At 43.9% G+C, this 20,971-nt stretch overlaps 1 protein-coding gene across 1 annotated transcript in view; it reads right to left on the reverse strand.

The window, feature by feature from the left end:
- Positions 1-20,971, reverse strand: part of dtwd2 (DTW domain containing 2) — a 251,658-nt gene that overhangs the window by 117,510 nt on the left and 113,177 nt on the right. The gene's annotated exons all lie outside the window — the stretch shown is intronic.

Here is a 20,971-nt window from a genome sequence, read left to right on the forward strand (position 1 = left end):
TTACCCTCATCCACCTGTTTGGTCACCTTCTCGAAAAACTCAGTAAGGTTTGTGAGGCACGACCTACCCGTCACAAAACCGTGCTGACTATCTCTAATGAACTTATTCTTTTCAAGATGATTATAAATCCTATCTCTTATAACCTTTTCCAACATTTTACCCACACCGAAGTAAGGCTCACAGGTCTATAATTACCAGGGCTGTCTCTACTCCCCTTCTTGAACAAGGGGACAACATTTGCTATCCTCCAGTCTTCCGGCACTATTCCTGTCGACAATGACGACATAAAGATCAAGGACAAAGGCTCTGCAATCTCCTCCCTAGCTTCCCAGAGAATCCTAGGGTAAATCCCATCTGGCCCAGGGGACTTATCTATTTTCACACTTTCCAAAATTGATAACACCTCCTCCTTGTGAACCTCAATCCCATCTAGCCTAGTAGCCTGAATCTCAGTATTCTCCTCAACAACATTTTCTTTCTCTACTGTAAATACTGACGCAAAATATTCATTTAACACTTCCCCTATCTCCTCTGATTCCACACACAACTTCCCACTACTATCCTTGATTGGCCCTAATCTAACTCTCGTCATTCTTTTATTCCTGATATACCTATAGAAAGCCTTAGGGTTTTCCCTGATCCTATCCGCCAATGACTTCTCGTGTCCTCTCCTTGCTCTTCTTAGCTCTCCCTTTAGATCCTTCCTGGCTAGCTTGTAGCTCTCAAGCGCCCTAACTGAGCCTTCACGTCTCATCCTAACAGAAGCCTTCTTCTTCCTCTTGACAAGCGCTTCAACTTCTTTCGTAAACCATGGCTCCCTCGCTCGACAACTTCCTCCCTGCCTCACAGGTACATACTTATCAAGGACACGCAGTAGCTGCTCCTTGAATAAGCTCCACATTTCGATTGTGCCTTGTTAGTCCTCCCAAAATGCATCACCTCACACTTCTCAGGATTAAATTCCATTTGCCTCTGCTCCACCCATCTTACCAGCCCATCTATATCGTCCTGTAATCTAAGGCTTTCCTCCTCACTATTTACGACACCACCAATTTTCGTGTCATCTGCGAACTTACTGATCATACCTCCTATATTCACGTCTAAATCATTAATGTACACTACAAACAGCAAGGGTCCCAGCACCGATCCCTGCGGTACACCACTGGTCACAGGCTTCCACTCGCAAAAACAACCCTCGACCATCCCCCTCTGCCTCCTGCCAATCAGCCAATTTTGGATCCACTGTGCCATATTGCCCTGGATCCCATGGGCTCAGACCTTATTAACCAATCTCCCATGCGGGACCTTATCAAAAGCCTTACTGAAGTCCATGTAGACTACATCAACTGCTTTACCCTCATCTACACATCTAGTCACCTCTTCTAAAAATTCAATCAAGTTAGTTAGACACGATCAACCCCTAACAAAGCCATGCTGACTGTCCCTGATTAATCCCTGATTAATCCCTGCCTCTCCAAGTGGAGATTAATCCTGTCCCTCAGAACCTTTCCAATCGTTTCCCAACCACTGATGTTAGACTCACCGGCCTGTAACTATCTGGTTTATCCCTGCCACCCTTCTTGAATAATGGTACCACATTCGCTGTCCTCCAATCCTCTCCGGTGGCCAGAGAGGATTTGAAATTTGTGTCAAAGCCCCTGCTATCTCCTCCCTTGCCTCACATAACAGCCTGGGATACATCTCATCTGGGCCTGGGGATTTATCCACTTTTAAGCCCGCTAAAACAGCTAATACTTCCTCCCTTTCAATACTAATATGTTCAAGTATATCACGATGAGCTGGACATACAGCCAACCAAATCAGAACTCAGTGATGCCATTGATTCTCTAGCCAGTGGAAAAGCCCCTGGGAAGGACAGCATTCCCCCTGAAATAATCAAGAGTGCCAAGCCTGCTATACTCTCAGCACTACATGAACTGCTATGCCTGTGCTGGGACGAGGGAGCAGTACCCCAGGACATGCGCGATGCCAATATCATCACCCTCTATAAAAACAAAGGTGACCGCGGTGACTGCAACAACTACCGTGAAATCTCCCTGCTCAGCATAGTGGGGAAGTCTTTGCTCGAGTCGCTCTCAACAGGCTCCAGAAGCTGGCCGAGCGCGTCTACCCTGAGGCACAGTGTGGCTTTTGTGCAGAGAGATTGACCGTTGACATGCTGTTCTCCCTTCGTCAAATACAGGAGAAATGCCGTGAACAACAGATGCCCCTCTACATTCCTTTCATTGATCTCACCAAAGCCTTTGACCTCGTCAGCAGACGTGGTCTCTTCAGACTACTAGAAAAGATTGGATGCCCACCAAAGCTACTAAGTATCATCACCTCATTCCATGACAATATGAAAGGCACAATTCAACATGGTGGCTCCTCCTCAGAGCCCTTTCCTATCCTGAGTGGTGTGAAACAGGGCTGTGTTCTCGCACCCACACTTTTTGAGATTTTCTTCTCCCTGCTACTTTCACATGCATTCAAGTCCTCTGAAGAAGGAATTTTCCTCCACACAAGATCAGGGGGCAGGTTGTTCAACCTTGCCCGTCTAAGAGCGAAGTCCAAAGTACGGAAAGTCCTCATCAGGGAACTCCTCTTTGCTGACGATGCTGCTTTAACATGTCACACTGAAGAGTGCCTGCAGAGTCTCATCGACAGGTTTGCGGCTGCCTGCAATGAATTTGGCCTAACCATCAGCCTCAAGAAAACAAACATCATGGGGCAGGATGTCAGAAATGCTCCATCCATCAATACTGGCGACCACGCTCTGGAAGTGGTTCAAGAGTTCACCTACCTAGGCTCAACGATCACCAGTAACCTGTCTCGAGATGCAGAAATCAACAAGCGCATGGGAAAGGCTTGCACTGCTATGTCCAGACTGGCCAAGAGAGTGTGGGAAAATGGCGCACTGACACGGAACACAAAAGTCCGAGTGTATCAGGCCTGTGTCCTCAGTACCTTGCTCTATGGCAGTGAGGCCTGGACAACGTATGTCAGCCAAGAGCGACGTCTCAATTCATTCCATCTTCGCTGCCTCCGGAGAATACTTGGCATCAGGTGGCAGGACCATATCTCCAACACAGAAGTCCTCGAGGTGGCCAACATCCCCAGCTTGTACACACTACTGAGTCAGCGGCGCTTGAGATGGCTTGGCCATGTGAGCCGCATGGAAGATGGCAGGATCCCCAAAGACACATTGTACAGCAAGCTCGCCACTGGTATCAGACCCACCGGCCGTCCATGTCTCCGCTATAAAGACGTCTGCAAACGCAACATGAAATCCTGTGACATTGATCACAAGTCGTGGGAGTCAGTTGCCAGCGTTCGCCAGAGCTGGCGGGCAGCCATAAAGACGGGGCTAAAATGTGGCGAGTCGATGAGACTTCGTAGTTGGCAGGAAAAAAGAGAGAGGCGCAAGGGGAGAGCCAACTGTGCAACAGCCCCGACAAACAAATTTCTCGGCAGCACCTGTGGAAGAGCCTGTCACTCTAGAATTGGCCTTTATAGCCACTCCAGGCGCTGCTTCACAAACCACTGACCACCTCCAGGTGCGTATCCATTGTCTCTCGAGATAAGGAGGCCCAAAAGAATATCACAATACCCCTCCCTGATCTCTACACCTACATCTTCCTTCTCCATAGTGAACACAGATGAAAAGTAATAATTTAAAAGCTCACCTATGTCCTCCGGCTCCACACACAGATTGCCAATTTAGTCCCTAATGGGCCCTACTCTTTCCCTGGTTATCCTCTTACCCATAATAGACTTATAAAACGCCACAGGATTTTCCTTTATCTTGCCTGCCAGTGTTTTTTCATGTCCCCTCTTCGCTCTCCTAATTACTTTTTTAAGTACCCCCCTACACTTTCTATACTCCTCTCGTGCCTCCGCTGTTTTCAGCGCTCTGTATCTGCCATAAGCCTCCTTTTTTTTCTATTTCCCTTGACATCCTGGACTTGTTGGTCCTACCCTTCACCTTAACGGGTACATGTTGGCTCTGAACTTTCATTATTTCCTCTTTGAATGACTCCCACTGTTCTGATGTAGACTTTCCTACAAGTAGCTGCTCCCAGTCCACTTTGGCCAGATCATGTTTTATCCTATTGAAATCAGCCTTCCCCCAATTCAGTACCTTTATTTCCAGTCCATCTTTGTCCTTTTCCATCACTACCTTAAATCTTACAGAGTTATGGCCATTATCCCCGAAATGCCCCCCCACTGACACTTCTACCACTTGTTCGGCTTCATTCCCTAGGATTAGGTCCAGTATCGCCCCTTCTCATGTAGAACTTACGACATACTGGCTCAAAAAGGCCTCCTGTAGGCATTTTAAGAATTCCGCCCCTTTAAGCCTTTTGCACTAAGACTATCCCAGTTGATATTGGGGAAGTTGAAATCCCCGACTATTATTACCCCATTATTTTACACCTCCCTGAGATTTGCCTAAATATCTGCTTCTCTATCTCTCCCTGACTGTTTGGAGGCCTGTAGTACACTCCCAGCCAAGTGATTGCCCCCTTTCTGTTTTTGAGTTCTACCTATATGGCCTCATTTGAGGAACCTTCTTCGATATCATCCCTCCTTACTGCAGTAATTGACTCCTTGATCAACAGTACAATGCCACCTCCTCTTTTACCCCCTCCCCTGTCGCGCCTGAAGATTCTATACCCTGGAATATTGAGTTGCCAGTCCTGTCCCTCCCTCAACTACGTCTCTGTGATAGCAATATCATAATCCCATGTGCTAATCAATGCCCTCAATTCATCTGCCTTACTCTTTGCATTAAAATAGATGCAATCCAGCCTTGCATTCTTCACTTGTGCCTTAACAGGTCTATACTTGCTCTGCCTTCCAGACTAACTCAGTTTCTCTTCTATATTTGACTGTGCATCACCCCCTACTGTACCTCCACTCTGTATTCCATCCCCCTGCCAAATTAGTTTAAACCCCCCGCCCAACAGCACTAGCAAACCTCCCAGCAAGGATGTTGGTCCCGTTCTGGTTCAGGTGCAATGTGTCCAATTTGTACAGGTCCCACCTTTGCCAGAAACAGAACCAGTGATCCAGTTGAGGCAACTAGCACAGATGTAGCTAAGAGAAAGCTATGTAATCACATGAGCGAGAAAGGAATAGAAAGACATGTTTATGGGCATAGATGGTGAAGGGTGGGAGCAGACTTGTGTGCAGCATTAACACCAGCATGGACTTGATGGGATGAATAGCCTGTTTCTGCGCTGTTAATACCATGTAATACATTGTCATTTGTGCCAGTTGAGTGTGTTCCAATGCTAGATCCAAAATAAAAGATTTTAAAGTTGCTGATTCCATGAGCTCCCACAACATTGGCCAAGGCTCCAAACGCATATTCTTTATGGAAAAACAGCAACTTACGTATACTTTCTTTAATCCAGTACAGGGCGGTTGACATGCGGTGCCCACAAAGCAATATGTGTGCAGTCAATGGAACCCCTGCCATTGGGAAGCCTGCAATCCGAGCAAAATCACATGCTCACTCTGCCTGCTTCTCTCTGGCAAGACAGAATGAAATGTAGTTAGCTCTCATTTAATAGAGAGCCTCAGTGACCTCCCTTATGCAACAGCGAACAGCAAACTGTGAGATATCTCCAAGCTGCAGCCTGGAATCAGCCTACCACATAGTTCCGTTCATAGACGCAGCCACCTTCATAGCCACTATGGTCCTTACCCTGCTCTGAGGTTGCAGTTGAGGCTGTAACAGGTGGCAGATTTCAGGGAGGGTGTCCTTAGAAAAGCGCAGATGTCCCAAACATTCTTTCTTGATGAGGCTCAGGTAGAAGAATTGCTCCCTGAACACACTGGGCAGAAATGGCCTCCTGCTGAGAGCCCTTCTCCCCCTCTTTCTCTTCCCTCTTCCAGCAGGTTGTCCTGCTCTGCATGACCTCTGTTCATTCTCTAAGTCTTGCTGTATTCCAAGAGGAATACCTCCTAGTGCATCCAATTCTGACAGCAACTGATTTGTGCAGAAGCCTCAAAATCAGCAAAAATTCCTTCAGCAGTTACCACAACACTCCCTGTGGACCGTTGCAACTTGAAACAACTATGGAAAGTACCAAACACTTTTAAGAAGTGCAGTAACAGCAAGACAAAATCAACCAACAGCTAACCTGTAAAGTAGTTGAACATGCCTTTAAACAGCGCTGGTGGGGTGTCCTTCCTGTTGCTGAATAAGTGCTCCAAAATGACACTGGTGTCAATGACATCTTGATCTGCCTGCTCTGCATACTTCTGGTTGACCTTCACTCTGCGTGTGTTAAGATCCTTACCAATATGGTGTCCGGCGCAATTTCAACCAGAAGTGCATCCATGCACGCATGCCATTTTGGTGCTCTACTTGTCGCACAAAACAAACAGGTGCTAATGATCCCAAATCCTCACCCACAGTCTTTTGAATGAGGCATTAAACTGAGGTCCAGTCTGTCTATTCAAGTAAGGTAAAAGATATTGTGCTAATAATCAAAAAAAAGCAAAGAATCCTCCTGGAAATCTGGCCAATATCCATTACTCAACCAAAACTGCCAAAATCAGATCATCTGGTCATTTATCTCATTTGCTGTGCAAGCTAGCTGCCATGTCTGCCTACAAAGTAACAGTGACTACTTCTTACAGTAAATTCACTCATTGTGAAGTACTGGAAAGTCTTAAATTATTGCATGCGTTTCCTTGTTCTTTTTCTCCAGAACCGCGTTGCATTTTTCTCTGAGGTGCTCAGCAGACCTCTGATCTGAGCCCTGATTATAGTAACTTCAAACCCTACTATATACTCCTTTTCCTAAACCCATATGGTACTGGGGATGCACAGCAGGTCCCTTGCCATGTGGAAGATTGGCAGCAGGTTGACAATCTGGGTACAGATCTTTTTTGTCAGAACAGAATTCCAGTGTAGGGGCCCTGTTCCCAGAGTGTGCAACTGTTGTTTTTTGGGGGCACAGGTAGGCTCGCTAAGCATTTCCAGCATTTTATTTCAGATTTAGAGCACGAACACTAATTTTCTTTTATTCTGTTTTTCAAATTGCAGTACTAAGATATGAGTTTTAAAAGCATATAATACTGCGGTACTACTGTAAAGCAGCACAATGTATCAAGAGATGAGGGGGCACTACGACAAACGCACCATTTAAACATAGGAATATATGAATTAGGAGCGGGAGTAGGCCACTCGGCCCCTCGGGCCTGTCTGCCATTCAATAAGTTCACGGCTGAACTGATTACTCCACATTTCCATCTACCCCCAATAACCTTTCACCTCCTTGCTCATCAAGAACCTGTCTACCTCTGCCTTGAAAATAGTCAAAGACTCTGCTTCCACCGCCTTTTGAAGAAGAGAATTCCAAAGACTCACGACCATCTGAGAGAAATAATTTCTCCTCATCTCTGTCTTAAATGGGCAACCCCTTATTTTTAAACAGTGACCCCTAGTTCTGGACTCTCCCACAAGGGAAAACATCCTTTTCCCATGCATCCTGTCAAGATCCCTCAGGATCTTATATGTTTCAAACAAGTCGCCTCTTACTCTTCCAAACTGCAGTGGATACAAGCCTAGCTTGTCCAAATTTTCCTCATAAGATAACCCAACCATTCCAGGCATCAGTCTAGTAAACCTTCTCTGTACTGCCTCCAACGTATTTACGTCCTTCCTTAAATAAGGAGACCAATACAGTACTCCATATGTGGTCTCATCAATGCCCTGTGCAGCTGAAGCATAACCTCCCTACTTTTGTATTCAATTCCCCTCACGATAAACAACAACATTCAATTAGCTTTCCTAATTTGTGCTGCACCTGCAAACTAACCTTTTGCGATTCACGCACTAGCGCACCCAGATCCCTCTGCGTCTCAGAGCTCTGCAATCTCTCACCATTTATATTTATCATTTATATAAGTAATTTAGTCATTTATATAAATTGTAAAAAGTTGAGGCCCCAGCATAGATCCCAGGGGCACACCAATCGTTACATCTTGTCAACCAGAAAATGACCCATTTATGCCCACTCTCTGTTTCCTGTTAGCTAGCCAATCTTCTATCCATGCCAATATGTTACCCCCTATACCATGAGCTTTTATTTTCTGCAATGACCTTTGATGTGACACCTTATCAAAGAGCAAAGCTTTTCCACATTAGGGAACTGAACAACATATTGGGGGGGGGCGGGGGTGGGGGGGATCATTTTAACCATACCCCACCCCCACAAGAGGTGGGAGAGGGTTGGGGAGAAGATGATTATGTTTGTAAATATGTGAAAACTGACCCCAACCCACCGCAAAGGTATTTACTTCCGATTTAACTGTGGAGGGTGTCAGAAAAACCCACTCTGGAGAGATAGCTTTGTAAATATAAGATTGAAATGAGGTTTTTGGGAGTGTTGCGAGAGTATTTTTTTTTGTAAAATATGCTTTCAGGACTTATAGTTGAATTATGGACATTGAGTTATCTGGAATCTGAAGAGATGCTGAACTTTGTGTTTTTTTTTTAAGAAAGGTCATCAGAAGGATCCTGAGTTTAGGCTTGTAAACAAGTCTTACTGGAAGGCACCTGTCTGTGGATAATCACCCAGCAGGGGTTGATTTATGACTTGGGCAGATGTTTACGAAGAAGTGAAAGGTCAATTTTTATAGCGGTCAGGAGACTTGATTTCTGCTATGTTTTTAGTTTCAATTTGAACTGTTACAAAAAGACAGTTGGTCTTTGCCTGCAAAGGAGACCCAGCTCACCCCTCTCTCTTGAAAAGAAACCCTGCATTTCCAGTGTGTCAGTTTCCTATTTCCAAATGTATTTGAAGAAACCCTGCATATTTAAAGAAATCCTGCATCGAAGGTGTGGGAACTGAAAAGCCTTATTGCTGCATTTCTGCTGTAAGACCTATCTGAAGTCTCTGTAGCTGCACTTCTTGGAAAACCTACCCAAACGAATCTTCAACATCGCCTGGAAAGAACTGTTCCAGGAAGATCCCAATGACAGCCATCTATGTGCATTTGGGACGCTAAACCAGAACCAAGGACAAGTATTCTGCCTCCATGTTTCTTTTGTTTTCTTTCTAACAGCGCTTTAAAAAACAATCCTTTTTATTTTTCCAGTTAACTGGTGTATGTATGTGTGTGTTTGTGTTTGTGTGAGGGGCTAGGACTTATAACCCGTAACTGCTGCCTTCCGTGTTGTTTCAGTCGCTGTGAGGCAACTATGGAGCGACCTCTCCATGGTGCATGCCTGGGCGAATGTATGGAGGTTGAGAGTTGCCCAAGTGTCAAAACCCCCCTCTCGGACTTTCTGGTGGGGTCCAAAGGAGTGCAGAGCACGATGTTTGACACCGGTATGGCTGCAGGAACTGCCGGAAACATGCCAAAGGTGACACATGACCGCCTACGGGGTTCCGCTCCGGATTTTCTGTTAGGGTTTACTCCCTTAGCCTTGGTCTCTCCCGAGACGCCCACAAGGCCGTGGGGTTGTTAGGGCCCCTACACAGGTGTAGGAGGATGCCCGTGGGAGGAGGGGGTGCGAGGGGGAGCTGGGAAGGGGGCTGTAAGGGGGTGGGGGGGTGCAGGGGAAGGGGGTGCAGGGGGAAGATGGTGCGAGGGGGGGCTGGGAAGGGGTTGTGAGGGGGGAGGGGTGAGCTGAGAGAGTGGAGCTGGGAAGGGGAAGGGGGTGTTGGAAAGGGGATGCAGGTAATAAGCCATTTCCTCAGTTCCCACCATCGACGCCTGGAAAGCTCATCCGCGTCCTTCGGGAGGTGAGCGACATCCTCGGGCTCCGGTACCAGCATTGCCGACTGTGGGCTGCAGATGCTGTCCGAGCCATCTCCCACGGGCGCTTTGAAGTTGCGGCCAAGGAGCCGTTCGTGGCATTTTGCATGTTCGGGGCTTCCCCTCTGTGATACTTATTTCCCTAGGGTCCCGCTGCTCCTTCTTCCCTGCAATGGACTTACCGCACGCCGTGGCCGCTGACACTCTCGACGGTGTAGACAGCAGGATCGGAGATCAAAGTATCACCAGCTGTACTTTGCAGTTTCGTCCGGATTATGTTCAATTTCATTGAGAAAACAAAGAGCAGGTATGGCTGGGGGAGGGCAGTGGGCCCAGGTAACATAAACTAGCTGTTAGCTTGTAGTTAGGGCTAAAATGAACTGATTAAAGAGCCAGGGGAGTTTAAACAGTTTAAGAGGGTAGATTGGGGGAGAAAACACTAAGAATGGGAGCAGGTGGCCTTGGATAGAGTTGAGCAGCAAGGGAGCTTCTAATCCAGGAGCCATCTTGGAACCACCATATGTGGTAATCCCCAGCTTGTACACACTACTGAGTCAGCGGCGCTTGAGATGGCTTGGCCATGTGAGCCGCATGGAAGATGGCAGGATCCCCAAAGACACATTGTACAGCGAGCTCGCCACTGGTATCAGACCCACCGGCCGTCCATGTCTCCGCTTTAAAGACGTCTGCAAACGCGACGTGAAATCCTGTGACATTGATCACAAGTCGTGGGCGTCAGTTGCCAGCGTTCGCCAGAGCTGGCGGACAGCCATAAAGGCGGGGCTAAAGTGTGGCGAGTTGAAGAGACTTAGCAGTTGGCAGGAAAAAAGACAGAAGCGCAAGGGGAGAGCCAACTGTGTAACAGCCCCGACAAACAAATTTTTCTGCAGCACCTGTGGAAGAGCCTGTCACTCTAGAATTGGCCTTTTTAGCCACTCCAGGCGCTGCTCCACACACCACTGACCACCTCCAGGCGCTTAACCAATGTCTCTCGAGATAAGGAGGCCAAAGAAAGAAGAGGGGCTAGGATATTGCGATTTAAGCATGTGTTTTACTTTATTATTGATTAAGACTTGTTTTATAATAAATTGATAATTTTTTGTTGTTTATTAAAGAAAGCTGGTTGGTGTGTTTTATTCTGGGAAAAATAGAGTATATGATTGACTGTATCGGTAAATGGGAAAATTAAATATATGTTGTGACCTTTGGAGAAGTGGACTAGAATAAACAGTGCACTCCTGCCACCTCAGTCGTAACAGGAGCCATTAATTTAAGAGCTGCGGGCCATGTTTCCTAGAGCTCGGGAAACCGACAGCTTAAGCTTCTCCATGGCCCTTCAAGCAAACCTGCGATCCGCCTCCTCTCCCCATGACCTTCAAACCCCACACCCACACCTCTCAATCTGGCTGGTTGCTGGTTGGAAAGGGATTAAAAATGTTAATAAGTTCCTGCCATTAAATTCAGCAGGACCTCCCATTCCCGGCACTTATCAATGGCAAACATGCGCTCCCACTCCGTCCCACCTCCTCATAAATATCGGGCCCGCCAGCTCTATTTATTTTAATAACATTTCTTGTTTGTTTCTCGTACAAAATTCAGTGTCAACTAATTCTGGTTTAAAAGGGAATTTTAACATATGTACAAAAATTGCTTATTTTTAAATATACTTATTCCAAGATTATTTCCTGATCATTTTTGGCAGTTTGGAAAATTTAGACTTTTTCTTAAATAATACTATTGTTATGACCAAGGTAGGAGGAGTGCACTGTCTTTTCTAGTTCCATTTCTCCACAGGTCACAACATTGTCACAGACCTATAAGTATGTTTCTCCTCGGATTATAAACAGTGTGTGTGTGTCTTAAGACTGTTAAAAACAGTGCACCTTTAAGGGAGAGAAGGTTCTGGAATTCCTGAGACAAAGTGTGCAGCAGCTGCATTTTTGTTGCCCTGGGCAACAGCAGGAGAGAGAGAGGTCACATGGTAATGCTTCCACTTGGCTGTGTGTGGAACTGGCAGAAACCAGCTGAAACCAATTAGTTCTGACAGACTTTCCAGCAAGGCGAACTGAAGAGAAAGCAGCTGTTTATTCTCTCAGCAAAAAATTCTACAACGTGTTACAAGCCAAGTTAATTCCCTAAGTGAAGAAAAGCCTTTTTTTTTCAAGACACCATTTGTATTGCTGTGCTCATCATTCAAAGAACTGCTTAATGCTTACTGCAGCCGAAGAGTTGAATGCCTAATGCCTATCTACAGAAGGACTATTTTCATCAGATTCACGTGAAGTCTTCAAGTGGCCTTTGACTACTTCCACATTAGAAGATCTCATCCATCAGGAACGTAACCTATAAAAACTTACTTATTTTATTTATTCTTAAGAGACCACTTTTAAGTCCACTTTTAAAACTAACTGTTAGTTTTTGAGTGTGTGTGTGAATGGGGGAGTTCGGTTAAAATAAGAAGTTATAAGGTCTTTAGGCACAGGTTTATCTTAATAGTGTTTAAGATTTAGTTTTTTAATAAATAGTTAATTTGTTATCTAAAAATACCTGGTTTGGTCTGTTTCTTTCTGGGGTTACTACAGTGATTAATTTGGCTGTTTTCCGATTGTGTGTGAAAACTTAATAATATGCTGCGACCTGTGGAGTGACGGGACTGAATTAACAGTGTGTTGCTCCCACTGCAGTTGGAACATATTTAATTGAGCAGCTCGTTCCGGGATCAGAATCAGACTAATTGGGGGACTCGCATTTGGAATCATATTAATTACTCATCTCTGGCATAACACATGAATTGGGGTCTTGCGTCTAGCATCATATTAATTGATCTTGCATCTGGGTATCATATTAATTGGAAACTTGATTGCTGGAATCCTATTCTAATGCTAATTAAAAAATAAATAAAAGGAACCAGTTTTTTTGTATAATAAGGTACAGTCTATACCATTGTAATGGCATTAGTAGTTGCAGCAGAGTTTTGGAGAAAGGAGAATGTTTCCCTCAGTGATTTGATAAGTGTAACTAAGAATAAAATAAAAGATTTTGCGGCAAAATTGGGATTAGAGTTGAAATCAGGTGTTAAAAAAGCAGAGATATTTGATGGAATAGTCCAACATTTAAAAATGGGAAAAGAGGAAGACGAAGATAGTAAGCCAGAGAATGATGCAGTGGAATTGACCAGAATTGAGTTAGAAATGAAATAACTTGAGCAGGAAAAAGAAATAGCAATAAGAAAGCTTGAGCTGGTAAAAGAAACAGCAATAGCATTGGAAAGACTTAAGCTTGAATTCCAGAAAGAAAGAGAAAAGAGGGAATTTGGGTTAAAAGAGATGGAACTAAGGCAAAGGGGTAGTCTTGAATCCAGGGAAAGTTCTGGTCAGGAAAAATCTAAATTTAGCCCAGGACCCAACAAAAAGTTGTTTAGATTTATACAAGCTCTTCCTAAGTTTGAGGAAAGGGACGTAGAGGCATTTTTCAGATCTTTTAAAAAATAGCCAAACAGATGAAATGGCCGAAGGAAAATTGGACACTGCTTATGCAAAGCAGGTTAGTAGGCAAAGCTCATGAAGCTTATGCCATGCTTCCTGAAGAGGCTTCTGCAGATTATGAGATGGCAAAGGAGGCTATTCTTGCTGTGTATGAGACCGTCCCTGAAGCTTACTGTCAGAAGTTTCGGAACTTAAGGAGATTGGCTGGGCAGACGTATGTAGAATTTGAGAGGGTGAAGCAAATTAATTTTGACCATTGGATATGGGCATTAAAGATAGAAACCACATATGAGAATCTTCGAGAGTTGATTCTGTCGGAGGAATTTAAAAATTCCATTCCTTCAGTAGTGAGAACTCATGTAGATAACCTGAAAGTTTTGAAAGCTAGGCAAGCAGCGGAAACTGCTGATGATTTTGAGCTTGTGAATAAGCCAAAACTCTTTGTCTGTCACCCCATAAACCCGAGAAGGATAGAAAGTGAGAGAGTGAAAGGAAGGCAAGGAGCTGGGGACAAGAAGGAACAGCTGGGAATGACCCAGGATCACCTCCTCCGGCCAGAAAGGAAGGTGCTGAGGGTAGAAGTGAGTTTCGCAAGCCAAAGTGTTATCATTGCCACAAAATGGATCCTCTTCGATCACAATGCTGGAAATTGCGACGTAAACCCATAGGACTTGTTGGGGTACGCAAAATTAATGAAGAGGAAAAGACTCTGACTGACAGTATAGCAGACCAGGCTATAGCTTTAACGACAACTGTAAAACCAGATACAAAACTAAAGTGAGTATAGAGGTTAAGAATAAGATACCCGAAAGCTATAAATTTTGTCAAAGGGGAAAATAACTCCATATCAATTAAGTGAGGCAGGAAAACCTATCATTATACTCAGGGATACAGGAGCAATCCAAACACTCTTGCTGGAAAGAGGCAACGTTTCCACCAGAGAGCGCCTTGAACACTAAAGTTTTAGTTAAGGGAATTGGCGGGGAGTATATACCCATACCTTTGTATAAAGTATGCTTAGAAAGTGACTTAATATCTGGGATGGTAACTGTAGGATTGTCCATAATTTGCCAGTAGAGGGAATTAATCTACTCCTAGGAAATGATTTGGCAGGATCAAAAGTATCAGTTCTTCCTATAATTACAGAGGAACCAAGTGAAATTCGGGAAACGGAGCAATTACTGGAACAAGTGCCAGAAATATTTCTGCGTGTGTAGTCACCCGAGCAATAACTAAACAGGATCCATTGTCAGAAGTAAAAGTGGCACCACAAATAGATAGCCAAGTATCTGAAACATTATTTAGGGATTTAGATAATCCAAATGAAATGTTTAACAGATCTTCTATAATTGCAGCAAAGCAAGTTGATCCAGAGTTATACCGAATAGCACAGACAGCTCTGACAGAAGCTGCGGCGAAAGGAGCTCCAGAAGGCTTAAATATGGCAAAGGGGGTTTTGAGGAGGAAATGTAGACTGCCTCTCAGACCTGCGGACAAAGACTGTACAGTTGTTGAACAGATAGTGGCACCACCTAAATATCGCCAGGGATTATTAAGGTTAGCACATGACATTCCTTTTGCAGGACATAGGGGAATTCAGAAGACCAAATCTCGCATAAGCCAACATTATTACTGGCCAGGTCTTACAAAGAATGTGAAACAATTTTGTAGGACATGCCATACATGCCAAATGGTGGGAAAACCGCAACCTACCATAAAACCGGCACCAAGAGTTCCCATTCCAGTAATTGAGGAACCATTTAGCAGGGTATTGCTAGACTGTGTAGGACCCTTGCCAAAAACAAGAGCGGGACATCAATACAAACTTACTATCATGGATATGGCAACTCGATTTCCAGAGGCCATTCCTTTGAGGACAATTACCACTAAAATAGTAGTATAAAAGTTAGCCCAATTCTTTACGAGATATGGGTTACCATTTGAAGTTCAATCGGATCAAGATTCTAATTTCATGTCTAAGATATTTCAAGAAGTCATGGGCAATTTGGGCATTAGACAGTTAAAATCTTCAGCATATCACCCACAGTCACAGGGAGCTTTAGAGATATACCAGCAAACTCTCAAAATAATGATCAGAACATACTGTCACGAATATCCGCATGACTGGGATAAAGCACTAGACTTTCTTTTATTTGCCACCAGAAACTCACTGAATGAGTCTGCAGCTTCAGTCCTTTCGAATTGGTTTACGGACATGTAGTAAGAGGTCCTCTAAAAACTCTTAAAAGACAGATTCTTGGAACAAAAGAATGAATCCTCGATACCAGACTACGTATCTGCATTCCGGAAAGGCTCATGAAAGCTTGTGGTGTGACTCAGGAACACCATCAAGCATCCCAAGCCAATATGAAAACATGGGCAGACAAGAATGCAAAAACCTGTAACTTTCAACTAGGGGATGAAGTATTAGTGTTGTTACCATTACAGGGAGAACCATTAAAAGCATGGTTCAGTGGCCCAAATAGAGTGATCAAAAGAGTGGGTAAGGTATATTGATTGATACCCGATTGCCAGAAGAAGAACCGGTTGTGTCACATCAATATGTTAAAGCAATATTATCGCAGGGAGGAGGATAAGCCAGTACCGGTATGTCAGGTAATCAGGACTGTTGAGAAGGAAAAGGATAGTAAGGATGAGGTAGAAGGAGGCCTAGAAAATTCTCAGATTGAACCTCCAACTATCAGATTAGCGAATACAGAAAGGCTAGGAAAATTGAACAACATGCTTTTGCACTTAGGCAAAACAACGTGAAGACCTAATCAGGCTTTTCACAACATTTAAAAGAGTCTGTAGGGATAAGCCAGGATGTACAACCTTAGCCATACATGATGTGGATATAGGGGGAACCATTCCTTTAAAACAACATCCTTACTCCTTAAGTCCAGACAAACAGGCCCAAGTAAAAGCAGAAATCCAGTACATGCTGGAAAACAATTTGATCGAACCTAGTCCAAGCAGCTGGAATTCACCAATAGTACCTAAACCTGACGGGTCAACCCGATTTTGTATAGACTACAGAAAATTCAATGCGGTAACCAAGGCAGACTCCTACCCAATTCCGCGTTTGGAAGATTGTATCGACAGAACGGGAAGTGCTAGGTTTCTTACCAAGATTGACTTGTTAAAAGGGATACTGGCAAGTTCCTTTGACTCCTCGAACCAAAGTGATATCAGCTTTTCTAACTCCTGGCGGTCTTTGTCAGTGCTGGGTGATGCCATTCGGCCTAAAAAATGCCCCAGCTGCTTTTCAAAGATGAATAAATCTGGTGGTAGCCAGTATTCCCAACTGTGTAGTGTATTTCGATGCTGTACTAATATTCAGTAACACTTGGCAAGAACGCTTAACACAGCTAAAAATTCTGTTTAAAAAACTACAAGCAGTAGACTTTGTGAAAAATCTAGCAAAAAGCTAATTCGGAAAAGCAAGAATAACACACCTCAGACACGTAGTTTTTAAAAATTCATTCATGGGATGTGGCCGTCGCTGGCCAGGCCAGCATTTATTGCCCATCCCTGATTGCCCTCGAGAAGGTGGTGGTGAGCTGCCTTCTTGAACCGCTGCAGTCCATGCGGGGTACGTACACCCACAATGCTGTTAGGAAGGGAGTTCCAGGATTTTGACCCAGCGACAGTGAAGGAACGGCGATATAGTTCCAAGTCAGGATGGTGTGTGATTTGGAGGGGAACTTGCAGGTGGTGGTGTTCCCATGCATTTGCTGCCCCTGTCCTTCTAGTTGGCAGAGGTCGCAGGTTTGGAAGGTGCTGTCTAAGGAGCCTTGGTGTGTTGCTGCAGTGCATCTTGTAGATGGTACACACTGCTGCCACTGTGCGTCGGTGGTGGAGGGAGTGAATGTTTGTGGATGGGGTGCCAATCAAGCGTGCTGCTTTGACCTGCTTCTTGAGTGTTGTTGGAGCTACATCCATCCAGGCAAGTGGAGAGATTTTTTTTTTTTTTTATTCTTTTCATGGGATGTGGGCATCGCAGGCCAGGCCAGCATTTTTTGCCCACCCCTAATTGCCCTTGAACTGAGTGGCTTGCTAGGCCATTTCGAGGGCATGTAAGAGTCAACCACATTGCTGTGGATCTGGAGTCACATGTAGGCCAAACCAGGTCAGGACAACAGATTTCCTTCCCTAAAGGACATTAGTGAACCAGATGGGTTTTTACAACAATCGACAATGGTTTCATAGCCATCATTAGACTAGCTTTAAATTCCAGATTTATTAATTGAATTCTAATTCCACCTTCTGCTGTGGTGGGATTCGAACCCATGTCCCCAGAGCAATACCTGGGTCTCTGGGTTACTAGTCCAGTGACAATACCAGTACGCCACCGCCTCCCCTTGTATTCCATCATACTCCTGACTTGTGCCTTGTAGATGGTGGACAGGCTTTGGGGAGTCAGGAGGTGAGTTACTCACCACAGGATTCCTAGCCTCTGACCTGCTCTTGTAGCCACGGTATTTATATGGCTACTCCAGTTCAGCTTCTGATCAATGGTAGCCCCTAGGATGTTGATAGTGGGGTATTCAGCGATGGTAATGCCATTGAATGTCAAGGGGAGATGGTTAGATTCTCTCTTGTTGGAGATGGTCATTGCCTGACAATTGTGTGGCGCAAATGTTACTTGCAAGGACAGGTATTGCCAAAAACGGCAAAGGTACAAGCCTTAGTACAGTTCCTTACCTATAAATCTAAACGGGAAATAATGAGGTTTTTAGGGATGTCCAGTTTTTACAAGAAATTTGTACGGAATTTTAGTACTGTGGCTGCTCCATTAACCAATTTGCTACAAAAAAAGAAAAACAAAGTAGTATGGTCAGATGAATGCTAAGCAGCTTTTGAAAAACTAAAGGCAATCTTAACTAATGAACCAGTGTTGGCTCCTCCAAATTTTGCTAAACCCTTTAAAACAGTGATCGATGCTAACGACCTGGGGGTTGGAGCAGTCCTATTGCAGGATGACAAATCGGGCATAGAGAAGCCAGTAGGGTACTTTTCAAGAAAACTAAATTGCCATCAAAATATGTATTCCATTGTGGAAAAAGAAACATTCGGACTTTTGCTGGCTCTCCAGCATTTCGAGGTATATGTCTGCCAAGATTATAAGGAAATACTAATATACACTGACCATAACCCATTAACGTTTGTGGAAAAATTTGAAAACCAGAATGCTAGAATATTTAGATGGAGTTTGCTGTTATAGCCTTAACATTTGAAAATTGTACATCGTTCGGGGAAAATTAATGTTATCGCCGATGCTTTGTCACGAATTTAACGATGTTAATTATATGGATGGCGATGGTACAGAGAAAATGCTGTAAATTATCAGTAGAGTGAATGGGTGTGAATGTGAAAAAATGTTGAGTGTTTTTCCAGTTTCTTTCTTTTTGAATTGTAATGACACACATTTTGGGAATAGCGTTTCATTTCACCAAGGGCAGAGGTGTCACGGAACCATATTTTTTTTCTCCTCGGATTAAAACAGTGTGCCTTTAAGGCTCTGTTAAAAATAGTGTACCTTTAAGACAGGGGGAGAAGCTTTTGGATTTCTGAGACACAGTGTGCCAGCTGCATTTTGTTACTTAGATGACAGCAGGAGAGAGAGAGAGGTCACATGGTATAATGTTTCCACTTAACTGTAAAAAATGGTCTGAACCAGTTTTGAGAGAATCACCAGCGAAGCGTGCTACTGAAGAGAAGAGCTGTCTATTTCTCTCAGCAAAAATTCTACAAGGAGCTCTGAGTTAATTGCCTAAGGAGGAAATAACCCTTTGAAGAGATTGCTTGTATTGCTGAAGTAAGGTTTCGATTGAGAGACTGTCGGTTTTAAAATTCAAGTTGACCTATTGCTATGCTCATCGTTAAAGAACTGTTTGATGCCTGCTACAGCCCAAGTGTTTTGAATGCCTATCTACTAAGAGACGATTTCATCAAAGCCGCGTAGAGACTTCAAGTAGAATTTGAGTATTTTCACATTAGAATACCTTACCCATCAGGAAGGTAACCCACAAAGATGTACTTATTTATTTATTCTTAAGAAACAGCTAATTTCTAAAGTACCACTTTTAAAACTGGTTAACTGTTAATTTTGAATGTGTGTGTGTGTGAATGCAGGAGTTAGGTTAAAATAAGAAGTTATAAGTCTTTAGACATAGGTTTATCTCAATAGTGTTTAAGATTTAGTTTTTTAACAAATGGTTAATTTGTTGTTGTCTAAAGATACCTGGTTTGGTCTGTTTTATTCTGGGGGTTACTGGAGTGTTTAATTTGGCTGTTTTCTGGTTGGGTGGGAAAACTTTAATAATATGCTGTGACCTGTGGAGTGCTGGGACTGAATTGACAGCACATTGCGCCCGCCTCGGTCGTAACACTCTGCAGAAAACATCAAGTTTGAAAACTGTCTGCAACTCTGGACCCGCCAAGGCTACAGACTGCTACAGCCAGACACCAGGGAAAGTGAGCCAACTACAATTCTACCTTCAAAAAACACATGAGCAAAACGGGCCAACCACTAAGTGTACTTTGACCACCCAATGATTTCAAGAATACAACTCCAGCCGGAAGACCCGCGAATCATCCAACCTCAGACTGTGTATTTAACTTTTATTTATTCTGGACTCTAATCCAACCAAAAAAAGACACTTTGTAATCTATTTGTGTGCATGTGATCCTCATGTGAATGCGTGCGTAAATCTGTAGCATTATTTTTTATTATTTTAGATCGGGTTTAGCTTGTTGAGTATAATAAATTTACCTTTTTCTTGTTTAAACTCAAGAAAATCTGTCCAATTGGTTCTTTCACGAACACATTAAAGATAAAACATTCACTGAGGTGGTAAGCACAACCCTATTATTTATTAAAAAATAAACCCTGCTGCAGTCAAATAAGAGGAAGGGCAAGAGGGGCGACTGTGAACCTCTCCTCAATTTGGCCGTAAAACTTGCTAAAATCGTACAGGGCATTGGTGAGATCACACCTCAAGTATGGTGTAAAGTTTTGGTCACCTTATTTAAGGAGAGATATACTTGCAAGGAGGCAATTCAGAGAAGGTTCACTTGGTTGATTCCTGGGATGAAGCAGTTGTCTTATGAGGAAAGGTTGAGCAGGTTGGACCTATACTCATTGTGGAGTTTAGAAGAATGAAAGGTGATCTTGTTGAAACACATAAGATTCTGAGGAGGCTTGCCAGGGTAGATGGTGAGAGGATGTTTCCCCTCATGGGGGAATCTCGACAAGGGGGCACTGTTTCAGAATTAGCAGTCTCCCATTTAAGACGGAAATGAGGAGGAATTTATTTTCTCAGACAGTCGTTAATCTTTGGAATTCTCTTCCTCAAAGAGCAGCGGAGGCTGGGTCATTAAATATATTCAAGGCTGAGTTAGATAGATTTTTGATGCACAAGGGAGTCAAGGGTTATGGGCGGCAGGCCAGAAAGTGGAGTTGAGGCCATCATCAGATCAGCCACCATCTTATTGAATGGTGGGGTAGGCTCGAGGAGTTGAATGGCCTACTCCTGCTCCTGTGTCTTATTTTCTTATCCCATCCAGAGTAGGTGACTTTTTTTTACCTTGAGCACTGCCTCCTTTTTATCTTATCCAATATCACTGCTACCTTCTCCTCTACTGCTACATAAGCAGTATCCTCTTTTCCAGTGAAGACAGATGCAAAGTACTCATGT

Source organism: Heterodontus francisci, chromosome 4, assembly GCF_036365525.1.
Source record: "Heterodontus francisci isolate sHetFra1 chromosome 4, sHetFra1.hap1, whole genome shotgun sequence".
Classification (NCBI taxonomy): domain Eukaryota; kingdom Metazoa; phylum Chordata; class Chondrichthyes; order Heterodontiformes; family Heterodontidae; genus Heterodontus; species Heterodontus francisci.